We start from the raw sequence: 16646 nt of genomic DNA, 5'->3' as shown, positions 1-16646 counted from the left end.
TCCCAGAAAAAGTTCATAATTTTTGAAGTATTTTAGCTATTTTTCCCAAATAAACGTCCCAATTCGGTAATAAATTCGCCAAATATTCTCGGATGGTCGAAAAATTACCAAATTTGAACAGGGACTCATTGACATGGTCCCTAATGTCCCTGAAAAATTTCAAGTCCTAAAAATATGCACATTATAATCTTAACCTAAATAGCCCGTAAGCGAGTGTTTCGGCATTACCTTAGCGGGTTTGGCTCGTTTCCAACTTTTTAATCAAGTTTTCAGGTTCTTGTGCTTCTAAGCAAGCTAGGTACAAGTCCTATATCACAAACCAAGCAATTTTTCATCAACATAACAGCCCTTAACTTAGGGTTTCGGCTAGTGCACAAAAACGAACTTTTGAACCGTAAAAATGCCGTTTCAACCCTTTAATCCGTGTTTATGGCAAAAAAAAAACTATCAAAACAGGTTCCTTACCATGTGTATGATCAAAACATGTTTATGGACCATTTTTAGGATTTTTACACGGTTAGGAATGATTTTTAGTAACCAAGACATGTTTTTATGGTATTAAACAAGTTTAAACAAGTAAAAAAGCTACTTAGTTAAGCCCCTTACCTTGGGGTTTGAAGGTTTTTGGCTGGAGCAGAAATTATGTCCAGAGTTTTCAAGAAAATGAGGCTTAAAATATCTTGGATCTAGTTTAAATGTGAAAGAATAAAAGGGGGGGCTGCTGTTTGCGATCGGAGGTCCATGGGCCCATTTTGGCCCAAGTTTCTGATTTCTCAAGCCCAAATACGAAAAGCCCGGTCCAAATTTAGTTCGGGTTCGGTTTTTGGCGCGAAAAACTTATCGAGTGCGTTAAACAGCGCGAAAACAAGTGTTTTTCGGCTAGTTTTGTGTAAAATTATAAAAGCATACTATATGTTTGTAAAAATCAAAAATATTTTCACGGATCGCTTAAAACATTTCAAATAAGTGTTTGGTAAGTCTTTTTCGGCTCAACGGATGATACAATGCTTGGTTTGTAACTATCTTTTGCGTTTAAATATATAGCGGGTAGTTAAACGAGCATATTTTCGTTTAACTTGTTTGCTATCAAACTAAGGCCATATTTCTAATGTTTTAGCTTGTATTAAACGTATATCACTTATAGATGACACCCTGGGATATCCGGACTATAACCAGACCCGTTTGGTTATTCGTTTGTTCGTTACGCAATAAGCGGTTAAACGCTTATTCGAGTTTGTAAGTACTAAAGTGTACTCGGTTTTGCCACGGATGTCACATGTAGTCAAATTGGGTAGTTGTGTGTGGTATTAGTCACAGATTAGATAGAGGAAATTACAACTAAGAATGTCTGTCACAGGGGACAATACCCTATGTAAGTCTACTATCAAAATTCAAAAATTAATCCCACATTTTGTAAGAATTATCATGGCAAAAGTTGAATGCAATCAAGTCTTGTTAATCAAATTTAGCAGAAAGCTCTTATATTTTGAAAGACAGTTCCGAAACAAGTTCTACAACAAACAAAGTAAAAGTAATGCATTTCAATTCCAAGAACAAATGATATGTCCCAAACAAACATCTAACCAAGTTTTTCACAAATTTTTCCTTTCTTGTAGCAGTAAATTATCCAAACTGGTCCATGAATTCTATCATCTCACTCAAACGATCACCCTTGTCATCAGAATCAGAATATCTTTCATATAAACCATAACTATTATATGGCAACCCTTGGAAGAGAATCATGAGGGAGTTTGAGATATTTAATCTGTTGTGAACATCTTTTCCCCAAGACACCTTTTAGATCAACGTACCAGCACTGACGCAGGTCAAGTGTGTCAAGGTGACAACAACCGTCCACAATGGCCTGCAACCCAGTGTTTGTCATGCCGTTCCCAATGAGTTCAAGGTGAGTTAACCCAAGACTAACAAGAAGCTACACATTACAAAAAAGGACACCAAAACATCATGAAATTCAAATTAGACCATTTACTTTATCTATAGAAAACAACTTTTCACGTCAGATGATTCATAGGATCCCAAAACCTTTATGTCATCCAAAATTTTGTATGGACAAATGGATTTACCATTAGAAACCCATTCATTTCGTGATCGCCAAATGCACAAATAGTAATGAGATGAAGAGCATACATCACCTTGCTTTTCGTTGATGATCCTTGAAAAAACGCGGCATGTGCAAGGGAACCATATATGCATGAAGCAGCGGCTAAAAGAACCTTGCACTAAGAGTACAGTTGGGTCCAAACTTGATTTGCAACGTTGCATTGAATAAGCAAATGCTTGGCGGATTCATCAAAGAGACCACACACATCGGACATGAAAGGAGTTGATGGAGATACCCCGTTTAGCAAAAGAATCTCTAATAGTAATTTAGTTGAATGATGCATGCCAACAAAAGAAGTTAACCTTAATTAGAGCGATGTTGTTCCAAGTGAAAATCTCAATCGGAACAGGAGAATCAAAAGTCTCGATAACTTGGCATATCCGAGATGTTTCGAGGCGGATGTGTCTAGTATGATTAAGTCAATTAACATATTTCGCAACTCGTGTTCAATGAATCATATATTTTTCCAAATACTAGTGATACTAGACTACAAGGGAAGGAAAGTAGACCTACGTGTGTCGTGATGAATAGCCAAGACAGATTTAAACCAAAGTGTATTTGACTCTATTTTCGCTTTCCATCTCCATTTCGAAAGAAGAGCAAGGTTTGATGCTCGAAGTGAGCCAATACCCAAGCCGTCAAATTTTTTTTTTGAGGCTATAATCAAACTCAAATATGCCCTATGAAATTTCTTGTGGTCTTCACTATCAATCCAAACGAAACGCGTTATAATTATCTCCGATAACATGGATTGGTGTCTTGTAAAGTTGAAAAAGTATAATGGTAGACTACTTAAAACGGACTTGATAAGTGTTGTAACACAACCACCAAATGAGGGGACTTTTGCTTTCCAAGAAGATAGTTTAGTTTTGAACATTTAATAACCGGCTTCCCCTGCTCAATAGCCTAAGAGCATTCTCATCCTATCCCTCAAAATTATGTGAGGGATGTTTGCAAATTATAGGATGGGGGTTTGAGTGTTTGTAAGTGTAAATTATAGGAGAGAGAGAAAAAAAAAGATAGTGATTTTTTGTAAATTTGGAGAAACAAAGTTTGCCCATATTGATTTTTTAATATTTGTTGAATTGGTTGTGTATAGAGGAGAGGGAAAACTGCAATGATAAAAGTATAAAAAAAATATTATTAATTGAATAGGAGTTAGAAATGTAGTGTTTTTAATATAATTATAGAGATAGAGATGAGAGATAGATTGAGAATGCTCTATGTAACATTTGTTAAATTTCGGATTCTAAAACCCGACCCGTATAAAATTTTATTTTTCGTTCTATTTTATTAGACCAAATTAATAAATTTATTGATCATTTATTTCTCGACACCGACTTAGTTTCGGTTATTATTCTAAGTATCAAAAGTTATACAAAAATAACCCCTAGACTAAACCTTAATCCAACTTTGCATCCACAACCAAAGCTTAAGGACCAAGTTGCAAAATTATTCAAAATCTGATTTTCTTTCCTCTCATCCCGTCACCGACACTAACCCCACCTTGCTTGAGCCGAATTAACGAGTGTAATTGCAAAATTGATCTCACAAAATCCTTTCTTGATCACAAAGGATTCCACCGACAGTTCTATTGAAGGAAACGATCTTAATTTGACAGCGAATTCGTGTTAAGCAAGCCGCGGTTAACCTAGGATTAAAACGCTATATAAACACAGTCATAATGCAATTAAATTACACACAATCCCTACAACATCACGAACCTAAACCCCAATCTAATTACATTTTTCGAAGCCGTCAATACCATTAACAATCTGAAGTTCAGCCGAGACCCACCTGCTGCTCGTTATCCCTCAATCCGCGACCACCATAGGAAATTGAAACATGCTTATGAATCGTTTATGTATGCTAATCAATAACCCTAAACTAATTTGAACGAACAACAACCAAATCATCGGATTTAAATTCTAGGGTTTTAAAGTGGATTTGGGGTTAAACTCGAAATTGGTTATATATTAATCTGCAGGTTATTTCTCACAAACTAACGCACCAGCTCGATGGCTGGTGTGTGTGTATGATAAGTCTGGAACCGTTCCAGGCGCGGGTTCGAACCCAATGAACCCGGTTTTGTTTGTTTATTTTATTTTATTAAAATTCCTTGTTTTTCTTTTGTTTCACAATAATGAAAATAATAAACAAACATTATTTTAGCTAAACCGAAACTAGAAAGTGTTATTTTGGCCATCGCTTTGCGTCCTAAGTATGTATACACATAAACATACATATATATACATATAATACTATAAAACAAATATTATTTTATTTATTTATTTATTCATTCATTTATAGTACTAAACCGATCTAGTTCAAAGGTCCGAATAAACTCTCCCATGTTTATATATATATGAATTTGTTTTTAAATTAATGTTTCATTTAAACATATATATAATGTTATTAATACTTATTATCGGGTAGTTATTAATAAAATTCAATTACTTGAAAATATAAATATGGATAAAATACATATCGCTTACCAAATAATAGTATTAACACAAAAATAATAATAATAATAAAAATAATAGTATTAGCACAAATAATAATAATAATCTTAATTATAATAACAATAAATAATGCATCTAAACCCTAAACGACTCCCAAATATTTCAAACCGATTAAAATACAATAATGACGTTGAAACTAATAACATCTCATGAAATCTCAAATTGTTATTAATTCTTTTCCTCATTTAATACTATCGTTAAACAATTAAGGCATCCTTGTTGACGTATTTGTTGACGTATCTCGAAGGCTTGAACGTGTTCATCCCTCACTTTTTATTATTATCTCATCCTCATTAATCCACCTATAAGGTAAGCAATTCACATCCCCCTTTTTTACCGTTTTATATTTTGTGGGCATTATGCGTTCACAAACTCAATTATTTTATTTTACACTACAATTCTATTATTTGCGTTTATATGATATTGCTCAATTGGTTATACGTGGATGTGATTATGTGTTTACTTTTAAGTTATGGTGGTTAATATCTCATTCTCATCCTCATTAGTATGATCATACGCCGTCGGAGTAGCTCGTTATCTATGTGATTCGAGTGAAAAGACAATTTTTATATTTATTATTATGCTAGTTGTAGTAGTTCGTATTTATCGCAAGGAATTGTCATTTTCAATATTATATGTATTTAAAAATCGTGATTACTTGCTCAACTTTATGTTGACAAATTATGTATTTTCACGCATGGCGCATGTAGCTATATTGGATGAAGCAAGAGATTAAAAAGTAGATTGGACTTTAGGTTGCATGAGTAATAAAGACGGATTTTGTTCTTATTTATTTAAGTTGTAATGTTTATATAAATTCGAGACAATGTTTGTGTTTTTGCTTATTTGAATTATATGAAATAAATAATTTAGATATTGACACGTGTATTTACTTTAGTGTCTTTTAAGCTATGATACAATTATGTCGCGCCCCGACATATTCTGCCTTAGGTTGGGGTGTGACACTCTAACACCTTATACTCTCAAAGTTTAATTAAAAGCCTAACAATATTAAAAGCCTAAACTAATTAAAAGCCCACACCTGCATTAAGCAAAAGGCCAAACTAATTCAAAAATTCAACGCCACACCATGTGTTCTTTGTTATTTTGAAGATATGACAATCAAAGCAATACAGAAGCGACCTCCACTATTAGAAGATCATCGACGCACGCACACACCTTCTTCTGTCCATCAACGTCAACCGTTGCAACCGTCCAGCAGACCAGTTGCTGCACCAGCCTCCAACACTCCAAAGTCCGCACACACCCTTCTCCACTTCTACTTGTTACAATTTAGGTGTTCTTCCATTTCTATTCAAAAATTGTAATTGTTTATTTGCTTATATAAATCGTTTATTTGAAATTATTTGTAGACAATTGAATGATTGATTATGGTTTACATTGGCTGTTTGGATATTAGTTTATGTGGAATTGTGGAAATTGAAATTGATTAGGGATTTACGATTTATGTGTAAATTGAAATTGATTAGAGATTCAAGGTTATGTGAAAAATTGAATTGATTATGGATTTATGGTTTAAATTTTGTTTCTTTTAAAATTAGAGAACTTGAAAGATAAAAATACAAAGTCTTATTAGCAATCTTTTTAAACGAAATTTCCAAGAAAATGATGACGGTCCAACTCCAAGTTCAAATATTGATGATGATATGCAAGAAAATGAAGATATCCGGTCCAAGTTCAAATATTGATAGTGATAGTGAATATCAAAGCTAGTGTGACATTTGTCAATTTCGGGTTATTTTATACTTGTATTCTTAATGTAAACCCGACCCGTTTTGTATCCCGAACCTTTCGATATTATCAAAATGATGAATTGTATGTTAAATATTTGTTTTATAGTTGTTGGATAAAAAAAAACACCATTTTCGGTTCTTAAAATTCCCCGAAAACGCTCAAAACGAACTCCAGGGACTAAAACTACCAAAATGGAGACTTGAAGGACCCATTTGTAGTTTGTGCTTTCTTGGGTCTATAACCAACCCATTTTCATGAAACACCCTTTATGAAAGACCCATTCAACTTACCCTATATATAAACACCCATCTTCTTCATTTGTGCTTGCTCATTTCTTCATTTCTCTCTCAAATTCTTGAATTCTAAGGTTGTTCTTCATAAGCTAATCTTTCATTTTAATTAACTTCTCAATACTTAAAGCTTGATGTTACAACATATATATAATATACACTCCTTGTTTACCTTCGGTCTTTCATTTCTCCGGTCTCGGCCGGTTGAAATGTCGGGCTAGTAAGGCAAGGTTACATGGAGGACTTTGTAGTCCTTGTTTATATATTTAACAAATCTAACCATATAACTTGTTATACTTGCTTAACTTCTACATATTTTAGTTTATTGTTCATATTTGTCAAGTTCCATGGTATTGGGTATGTGGTGACTAGCCTCGGTTTCATCCCGAGTTGAGAACCGAACCAAAAACCGAACTTTTGTTTAAAAGCATTATTGTTAACTTTTTGAATGTAAAACTTGAGTATTATTATTTATAAGTTATTTTACAAGTTCTATGGTAATTGGGTATGTAGTAACCATCCTCGGTCTTATTCCGAGTCAAAGACCGAACCAAAAACCGAACTTTTGTTTAAAAGCTTTATTGTTAACTTTTTGAATGTAAAACTTGAGTATTATTATTTATAAGTTATTTTACAAGTTCCATGGTAATTGGGTATGTGGTAACCATCCTCGGTCTTATTCCGAGTCAATGACCGAACCAAAAACCGAACTAAACCGAGTTCACTCGCTTAAGACACACAAGTGTGTTTTTAGCCACCAAAACTCATATTTTTCTTCAAGATTATATTTTAAATCAATTTTAGTTAGTTTCTAAACATACTTGGCATGTCGGTAACCAACTTGATCTTATAACAAGTTCGAACCGATAAGGTCGTATACTCGCTTAACGAACGTTAAGGTTCTTCACAATAGAACTACATACTTGGTTAAGTCTATTTTGATTTTATTGAGTTATCTCATAACATTTATTATTTTGGGAATTTAACTGTGAGCTTGGTCAATTATCAAGTCTCGAACCGACAAACCCGAACACTCGTTTAAACCTCATTTTGGGTATTCTTATAACCAAGGGTTTTGCAATATCGCATTTTAACCCACATTATTACTTAACATAGGTTGAGTAAAAAAAAGAAAAAAACTAATGAATAGGATACCGAGACCCGGTTTCGAGTAAACTTATTTTACAAAACTCGTTTCTTTAATTTCTCAAATATCTACATTTTAAATCCTAAACTTTATTTATTTACTTTATTTTTCATGTATTTTATTTTAAACCCTTCCAAGACTACCTACTAACACAAGACCCGTTTAATATAGGTCTTGCTCGTTAAACCGATCTCTCCGATTATTCACGACACTATCTTTCAAGTTACTTGTTAATGTGAGTACTTTTTGATCCCCCGTTTTCCATCTTTCGTTTTGGGGGTGGCATTGCATACTTATTCAAATTCAAATGATTTATACTTGAGTCTTAAACCACAACACGTATTGTATATGTTTACTTAAATAAATGCTCGATTTGGTGTTATATGCTTTACATGATTATGTGCAAATTCTTGAATGCTAAGGCGGGTAGCCTCTTGAATGCTAAGGCGGGTAGCCTCATCAAAGTATGATCATACGTTAATTCCGAGTATATATGGTATCCCCATATAGAAAGGTGTCGTCAATGTATTCTTATTGACGATTTCATTATTGTCGTCAATGTATTCTTATTGACGGTTCGTCAATGTATTCTTATTGACGGTTTTATTTTCTAAATTGTTGCTATTATTTATTGTTTTCATATACTAGTTGTGGATTTCATACTATATACTTATTGTCCAAAACTATGAAAATTGCTCACCAACCTTCGTGTTAACAAACTCTATTTTATGCAATGTTACAGGTTTGATGTTAGCTTGATTGGATTACTTGAAGAAACTTATTATCTTGGCTTTAGGATATTAGAAAATAAAAGAACAAGTTATTTGTTTATCTATCTATTTGGCATTTCGTATGAACATTTGTTGTGTTATTTATGATGATATGGATTTAAATGAGTTGTTTAAATATTCTAACTTTATAGTGTCATTGTGCAATGAACAATCATGTCGCGCCTCGACGTTTCCGCCTTCATTGGTCGGGGTGTGACAAGTCAGTCTTTAAACTTTCGTATTTATTTTATTTATAGTTCGAGAAGTTCAATCGCTTCACACTTTCATTTGCTTTCGGATTTCGTTTCTCTTTATCATTTATTTCAAGGTGAGTTTCTCACACCCCCTTTTTAAATGTTTTCATAATTGGGGGTAGTATATGTATCCTATCAAACCTCAAGAATTACAATTTTTGCTTACAAACTACAATTCATATCATGGACTTGTGTGCTTACTTGCTTAATTGTTTTATATGTGGATTTCAAGTGGTTGCCTCAATAAGTATGATCATACGCCCCCCTTTGCACTCAGGTCCATTTGTTTCAAGTGGAAAAGGGACCTCATATCCGACTACGTTGGTAGCCCCAACTGGAAAGGACCTTCGTTTGTTCTTTACACTCAGGTTCATTGCATCGAGTGTAAAGAACCCTTATATGCTCATTTCACAAGTTTCATGGAATTGTATGAATTTTACGTATTATATCAACTGTGGGATTCTCACCAGCTATGTTTATAGCTGACTTTATTTTATACATATGCTACAGGTATAGAGATATGAGGATGAAGGTTAGAAGACACATAACATGCTTATAGGATATTCAAAGAACAACTTATTGTTTCAATTATTATTTGTTTACAACTTGTATTATTTGATAAACTTGTGTTACATGATGATTTAAATGAAATAATGTTATTATGGTCACTTAATAGTGTCACGTGTGTTTGAGCAATCTGTACGTCACACTCAGGCGTTTCCGCTTTAGCCGGGGTGTTACACCAATAATGCGACTTTGGTACAAAGCGTTTCTTTTTGCATATGGATCATCAAGGTTCCCATTTCTTGTCATTTCCGTCCAAATCGTTAACTCCGTTAATTATCATTAATGCAGGGCAATTATATTTTTTTATCTATTTATTTGTTATTTTTCTTCCTTAAATATCCTAACTATTTAGGTTTCCAATGGAGCCTAGGAGTTGGCTTTAAGCATGGACGGACGGGTACTGGACTCTTATAGAAGTCCATTGTCCTCTAATATCGTTCATGCGCTAATCAACACACAAAACTGGGTTCGAAAGAAAGAAATCCTTAAAATCATAACAATGTCTTACAGTTTCTAGAGATCCCTAATCCAAATACGACTACCAATTAGGGGTGTCAATTTCCGACACGACCCGAACCCGACACGAAAAAATATATGTTTTGGGTCGGCTTTCACGAGCCATTTTCTTAAACAGGTCAACCCAAACCGGGCACGTTTAGAAAATGGGTCAACTCGAACCGTTAAAAAGTGGGTTGACCTGTTAACCAGTTTAAAAATTTTAGAGAAGTTAATATTTTGATTTTAAAGATAAGAAGTTTTAAATTTTGAAGTTAAATACTTATATTTTTTTATTTTTCATGTATCAATTAACTTTTAAAAGTAAAACAAATTTCTTTTTAAATTACTTTTATCTACTTTTTACTTCCAACGTTTTTATTTTATTAGTTCTAGAACCGTCCATTCTCTTGTTACTTCCATTTGTTTGTTCTTATCTTGAGCTAAATATGCGAACATAAGTTTGTTAATTGGGAATGAGAGATAAATACACAAAAACAATTAGATCTATCACAACTATTAACAAGTTTTATACTAATAAGAGTAATTAATTATTTAATTTAATACTAAATCAATATGTATTACTCATATTCGTATATGAACGTAAAATGGTTTGACTCGAAACACAACCCAAATACGACACGAATTTAAATTGGTCGGCACGACCCGACACGAATAAATATACGGGTTGGGTTAGGGCTGAAGAATCTCAACACGCTAACCCGCCAACCCGAAACCCATCAACCTGCCGACTCGATACGATTGACACCCCTGCTACCAATGTCAACACTACATTTTATTATGGGCTCATTACAAGCCCAATCCCATTAAATGCAAGCCCAAATAAATTACTTATTCTAAGAATTATAACAAGCTTTGGAGCCCACCACCAACCGTCAATTTCATTCACAACAAATCCATAAGCTTTCGTTTGACTTTTTAGTCAGTGTTGACCAGAAAGTCGAAACTGCCAACAAATTTAGCATTACCCATTGGCCAATTCCATAATTTTGACCATAAAATCCACAATTTCAAAAAGATCATAATTACACATTTCTTCAAAATTATTACCAATCATACCCCTTATTTTTTATTTTTTTATTATTTATATATTTCCTTCCCCTGTTCCTCGATGATCTTTCACAGTACCCTTCATACCAAAAACAAACATTTTCCCTTTACAAAAAATAAATGACTTTGTATTTTGATACTTGATATTGTCTAATTTTAAAGGCTTTTGATCATTTAGGTTCAGATGAAAACAAGTTTTAGCTAAAACTAATTAGATTCAAAAAGACTCTAACCAAAATGGGTTTGGGTTTAAAAAAAACAAAGAAGAGTCATTTGATTCGTTAAAATTATTAAATTTTGAATTTTCTTTAGCTTTAACTCTTTGAGCATGCTAACATGACGATGAAACGCCAAAGAGGCATTACCTAGATTGAAGCCAAATTTAAGACGACACAAACCTAAAACAAAATCTGTGTGTTTGTGCCGGTTTTGGGTCAAAACACAAAAATCAAAACACCAATAGCGGTTGGTCTCTATCTTTCATAAATATTGAAACTTGGGTATACTTTGTGGTAGGCTAGGAAAACTAGTCAGGGGATTCAAAACGGGTCATTTTAAAAACCTTCAATTTGATCTACGTCAAAACGGTTCTCGTGAAAATAGAGTCGGGCTAAAATAAGTCATCATATATATATATATATATATATATATATATATATATATATATATATATATATATGGTTAGGTTAGAATAAAAACCCACTTGAGTTGTGAAAACTCTAAAAACCCATTCTCAACCACATGTTTTTAATTAAAGATTAAATTTTGTGGTCCACAATTAAAGTTAATAAAAAATGTAACAGTTTATGGCATTCTCTGTCTCCTGAAAACATATATAAAAATTACTAAAAAAAGTAAAAAAAATAACAAAACATTTTTTTTATGTTTTCGATGTTTTGTATTAAATGTAACAACATATATTACATGTAACAAAAAAAAAAAACGATGTTACATAGAGTTTTCACGGGTTTTCTTAACTCAAGAGGGTTTTCAAACCATACTTTATATATATATAGGATCACTCGCTTTGTTTTGATTATACTTCATCCTATATATATATAGGATCACTCGCTTTGTTTTGATTATTGTTTTTTTATGATGGCTAGTGGCGGTGGTTGGGATGACTACAAGGTGACGTTGGAAGTATATTGGGAGCCGCAGCTAGAGGTGGGAAAGAACAGGTTAACCGATCCGAAAATCAAACCGAAACCAAACCGGTTTGAAACTGATTATGCAAACTGATTTGGAACCGACTGAAGCTACAGATTTAGAACCGGTTTGTAATTTTCTCCACTGAAACCGGTTTCAAACTGGTTAACCAACCAAAACCAGCCAAAACACGAACCGAAACCGATTGTAACCCAGTCAAAAAATTGGTTTCAACCCGAACCGAAACTGATCATAAACTGCTTTTGACTTTTGTTGACCAAACTGGACCAATTTCAACCCAAACCAGTTTTGAGTTTTAAACCTATTTGCGCACCTCTAGCCGCAGCAGTCGGCATATGTGTCCATGGAGGTAGTGGCACTGATGCTGATTGTGTCAACAACGAATAATCGAATATGCAGTGGGACAAACAATGGTCACGGGCTGACGGGTGATGCTAATCTATTTGGACCGATTTAAGTTAACAAGTTATTTAATAGTTACCCGTTTTCAAGCAGACCCAAATTGACGACCCGTTGGCTTATTTGAGATGACTGAAATGAACTCGTATTCAATTTATATTTTGCCCAAATCAACCAATTCTTTGAAGAGTGAGTCATAATTGTCACCTAAACTTTACTTCACGAGTTCATGGTACATCAGTTACCATACCTAGCTATAAGCTATTACAAACCAAGCATCACATTTTTTAATGGTACCATGCATAAACCAAACAACTGTTTTCAAGTAATGACATCCTACCAAACCTAAAAGCAGAATAGTGATTACACAAAGTACCTTAACGGGAAGGGCCAAAAAGAATATTGCTCTTGCATGCAACTACACCTTCAAAAGACAAATATCAACTGCAGTTAGTATCTTGTGACTATATTTATACAAAAATGATACATTTATAAATCTTAAGATATCATCCATACAACAACTTACCTTTTTGCATAGCAAATTATCCAAACATGTCAACGAAAGTCATGACCTCACCAAGTCTGACTCATCACACCACCACCACCACCACCACCACCATCATCATCATCATAGTCAAAATCGTCATCATCGTCATCGACCTCGTTGTCTTCAACATCATCATCATAGGACGTGCCAGATGAGTCAACATCATCGAGATAGGATGTGTCATCATCATAGTCATCGTATTCATCACCAGAATAGTCATCGAAAATATCATAAGTACTTAGATATCCTTCAAGAGAATGATGAGGAAGTTTAGATAATCTGTTGTGAACATCTCTTCCCTAAGTCCCCATTTAGATCAAGGCCCAAGCACCGACGCAAGTCAAGTGATTCAAGGTGACAACAACCATCCAAAATCGCCTGCAACCCAATGTTTTCCAGGCCACTTCCAATGAGTTCAAGGTGAGTCAACTTGGGTAAGTTTTTCCCAATTGCTAAGGCTATCTTATTTGAAATACTCACGTAGTCATCATAGATATCAGTAATAGTCGATAATGAAAGTAATCTCCGGTTCACTTTGAGTGTTTTTAGCAAGGGGCAATAACGGCCTGCAGCTTCGATATATTCAACCTCAAGTTTTATTCTGACAATGCTGAGTTCTTCCAATAATGATAATTTCTAGAAAGGTTCACTCCAAAGTCCGCCATACCTTCCACCAAAATAATTTACGATTTCTAGACGTCACGTCTAAGCTGACTTGATCTATTTACAGAAGAATCAAATACACATAATTAATACAACAGAATATAAATTAACCCACATATTTCTTCACCCTTTATCTATAGTCAATATAAATCAAAATACCAAAACAGTCACTAACTAGCTAATTTAGGGCTTTTGCAGGTTTATATAGCAAAGATACGCCCGGCAATTATGGCCCATCAGCAACATAATGAAGATTTATGTTGCTTACACAAAAAGTGGGTGAGGACAGAAGTGAAGATTTATCCACCACGTTAAACTGCTCGACGCTCGAACTCGCTCGTCGCTCGCTCGGAATTTGCTCGGAAAATGCTCGCTCCTTTTTTCGCTCGATTGTAAACGAGCCGCTCAGCTCGGTTCGGTTTGTAAACGAGCCAAGCAACGAGCAAAGGTCTGCTCGGTTCGGTTCGGCTCGAATTTTTTTAATTTATTTTATATATAATTATATATGAAGAAATATATAAATATATAGACAAAACACATAAAATATAAGTAGATAATATATAAATATATAGACAAAACACATAAATATAAGTATATAATTTTTAAAACCCTTTCAAATTTTTCCTATTCTGTCAATTTTATAGTTTTATTAGTTCAGTTCAAGTTTTCAGAATACTAAAGCTTGTTTACATGTTCATTATATCTCAATTCAAACTTCTTTCTCCTAAAAATTTACAACCTATTATACGTTTGTCTAAAAAACTACTAATTTGTTTACAAAATATATTATTTACAACCTTTAAACTTGTTTCTTATTGAAAATTTTAAAGTGAAAAAGAAATAAAAAATGCTCGAAATCGCTCGATGTTTGATCGAAAAATGCTCGGTTCGATTTTGGCTCGGTTCGAATTTCAGCCGTTCGGTTCGATTCGGTTGTAAATGAGCCAAGCAACGAGCAAGCCTTCGCTCGGCTCATGAACAGCCCTAAGTCCACGTATAATTGATTATAAAAAACACTCATAAGTCATACCTATCAGCAACATAATGAAGAAGCTCATAATCGCAAAACCGGACTACAGTTAAATGAAGCAATTGGCCTTGGCTTCTATCCACAGCCTGTTTACACATCTCCTTGCACGCGGCCCTACCAACTTGATCTTCTGAACATTCTTCCATATAAACGACCCTCCACAAGGCAGGGTCTTTGTAGATAGTAGGCCAAGCGGTGCACACTAACTGGGCGTTCTCGAGTCGGTCAGCCACACCAACTCTTTGGAGGATATTGAGCATTAAATCGGACGGAAGCTCCAACCAGTTCCTTGTTGGTTGCTTCACTCGCCATGGCTGTTTCTGGACAAACTTGGATTTCTTTTTCTTTCGTCGATTTGATTTTGATTTTTTTGGCATTGTCACTTTAAACATTATTCACAAAGCAAAGCAAAGCGAAGCAAACATGTTAAACCAGGGGTAACAATTGCAGCTACATGAAAGTAAAGTAAATGTGAAATGAAATTATGATAAACATTAAACAAGAGGATCGAAGAGGCGTTAAGTAATTTAGCAAAAACTGAACTTAAACTAAATATCTGATAAACCCTAAAACTAAGTAATTTGGGGAATTAGCAAAGGATCGAGGAACTCACCACCCAAGAAAAACCCTAGAACTTGGACAATTGGTACCCAACAAAATGGTGTTTGTTTGGTTATAGTTTTTTCTTTTTTTTTAATGCGACTTTCTAATAATTAGAGAACCGGCTATCTAATAAAGCCTATGCTGTTTTAACCGTATCTATGCTGGCTTTAAAGTTTGGTTTTGGTGTTCTTTCAAGAAAGCATACTGTCGCTTGCCACTTAACAGTCGTTGTGTCGTCACAAGAGCGGAACTCCTTGACGTAATACACGATGGGACGGAAACCCAGGCGAGCTCGGGATCGAACTAACAACCTCACAAGGCCTACCTCAATTATTTTGTTGTCATAGTCCACCAAAAGTGACACAAATAATGATTAAAATTGGATTTACACCGAAGAACCAAGGTCTTTCTACCACTAGGTCATAGCTTGTTGAAATGTTAATAGAAAGGGCCCCCATTAGTTTATTTTGAAATAAATAAATAAATGTTTACATACTTGACTACTCCTATTGGCGAACCACCATTGGTTTGCCACACTATTTGAAATAAAAAAATATTTAAAAACCTTGAAGTAATGGCAAACTAGTTTGTAACTCATATTAATGTCACATGTTACCATATGAGTGGTTATATTTTTAATTTTCTTTTTTTTATTCTTTCACAACCAATTATTTTATGTCTAATTTTGAGTTTTGCTAATAATTTTTAATAATTATGTTTTTATATAAATCTAAAACACGGTCTTGTTTAGTTTTTTTTTTGTGAGTGTACATGTATAAATTTTATTAAAAATGAGATAGTTCAAAAAGAAATTAAAAAAAATTAACATTGCTTATTTAAATATTCCTGATGAATATAGTTTTTTTAATATAAAACTGTTATTTTTTATATTTCTAGGCACTTTAAAAACAATTATAAATTATATTTATTAAATAAAAATAATGAATGTTGAGTTACTAATGAGTATGAAAAGTTTAGGTTGGGTAGGTGAAAAAGATATAAATTAGTTTTGTAATAAAGATTAGGTTTGGTTGATTTATGAATGGGAATGGTCATACTCTTATACATATCTTTTTGAAAAGCATACTTATTTTACGGAATTTGATTATAATTTTCGGGGTTTTAATTTTTAGGAGTGTAACATTTAGTCGTTAGAAAAATACATTGAGTGTGGGATGTGAATGCTCTAATTATTACGCTTTAATCTATGTCAATATTGCAGTTTTAATCTTATGGATGAC

The 16646-nt window shown here is 33.7% G+C and overlaps 1 pseudogene; it reads right to left on the bottom strand.

Moving 5' to 3' along the window:
• Positions 1 to 1714: 1714 nt before the first annotated feature.
• LOC143574635 (putative F-box/LRR-repeat protein 9) lies at positions 1715 to 15179 on the bottom strand (annotated as a pseudogene).
• Between the last annotated feature and the right edge of the window lie 1467 nt (positions 15180 to 16646).

Source organism: Bidens hawaiensis, unplaced genomic scaffold, assembly GCF_021521415.1.
Source record: "Bidens hawaiensis isolate Kalapana, Puna unplaced genomic scaffold, B.hawaiensis_p1.1 tig00027067_1, whole genome shotgun sequence".
NCBI classification, from domain to species: Eukaryota; Viridiplantae; Streptophyta; class Magnoliopsida; order Asterales; family Asteraceae; genus Bidens; species Bidens hawaiensis.
Note: the sequence above shows the minus strand (reverse complement) of the source record. Positions and strands in the feature narration are given on the sequence as shown.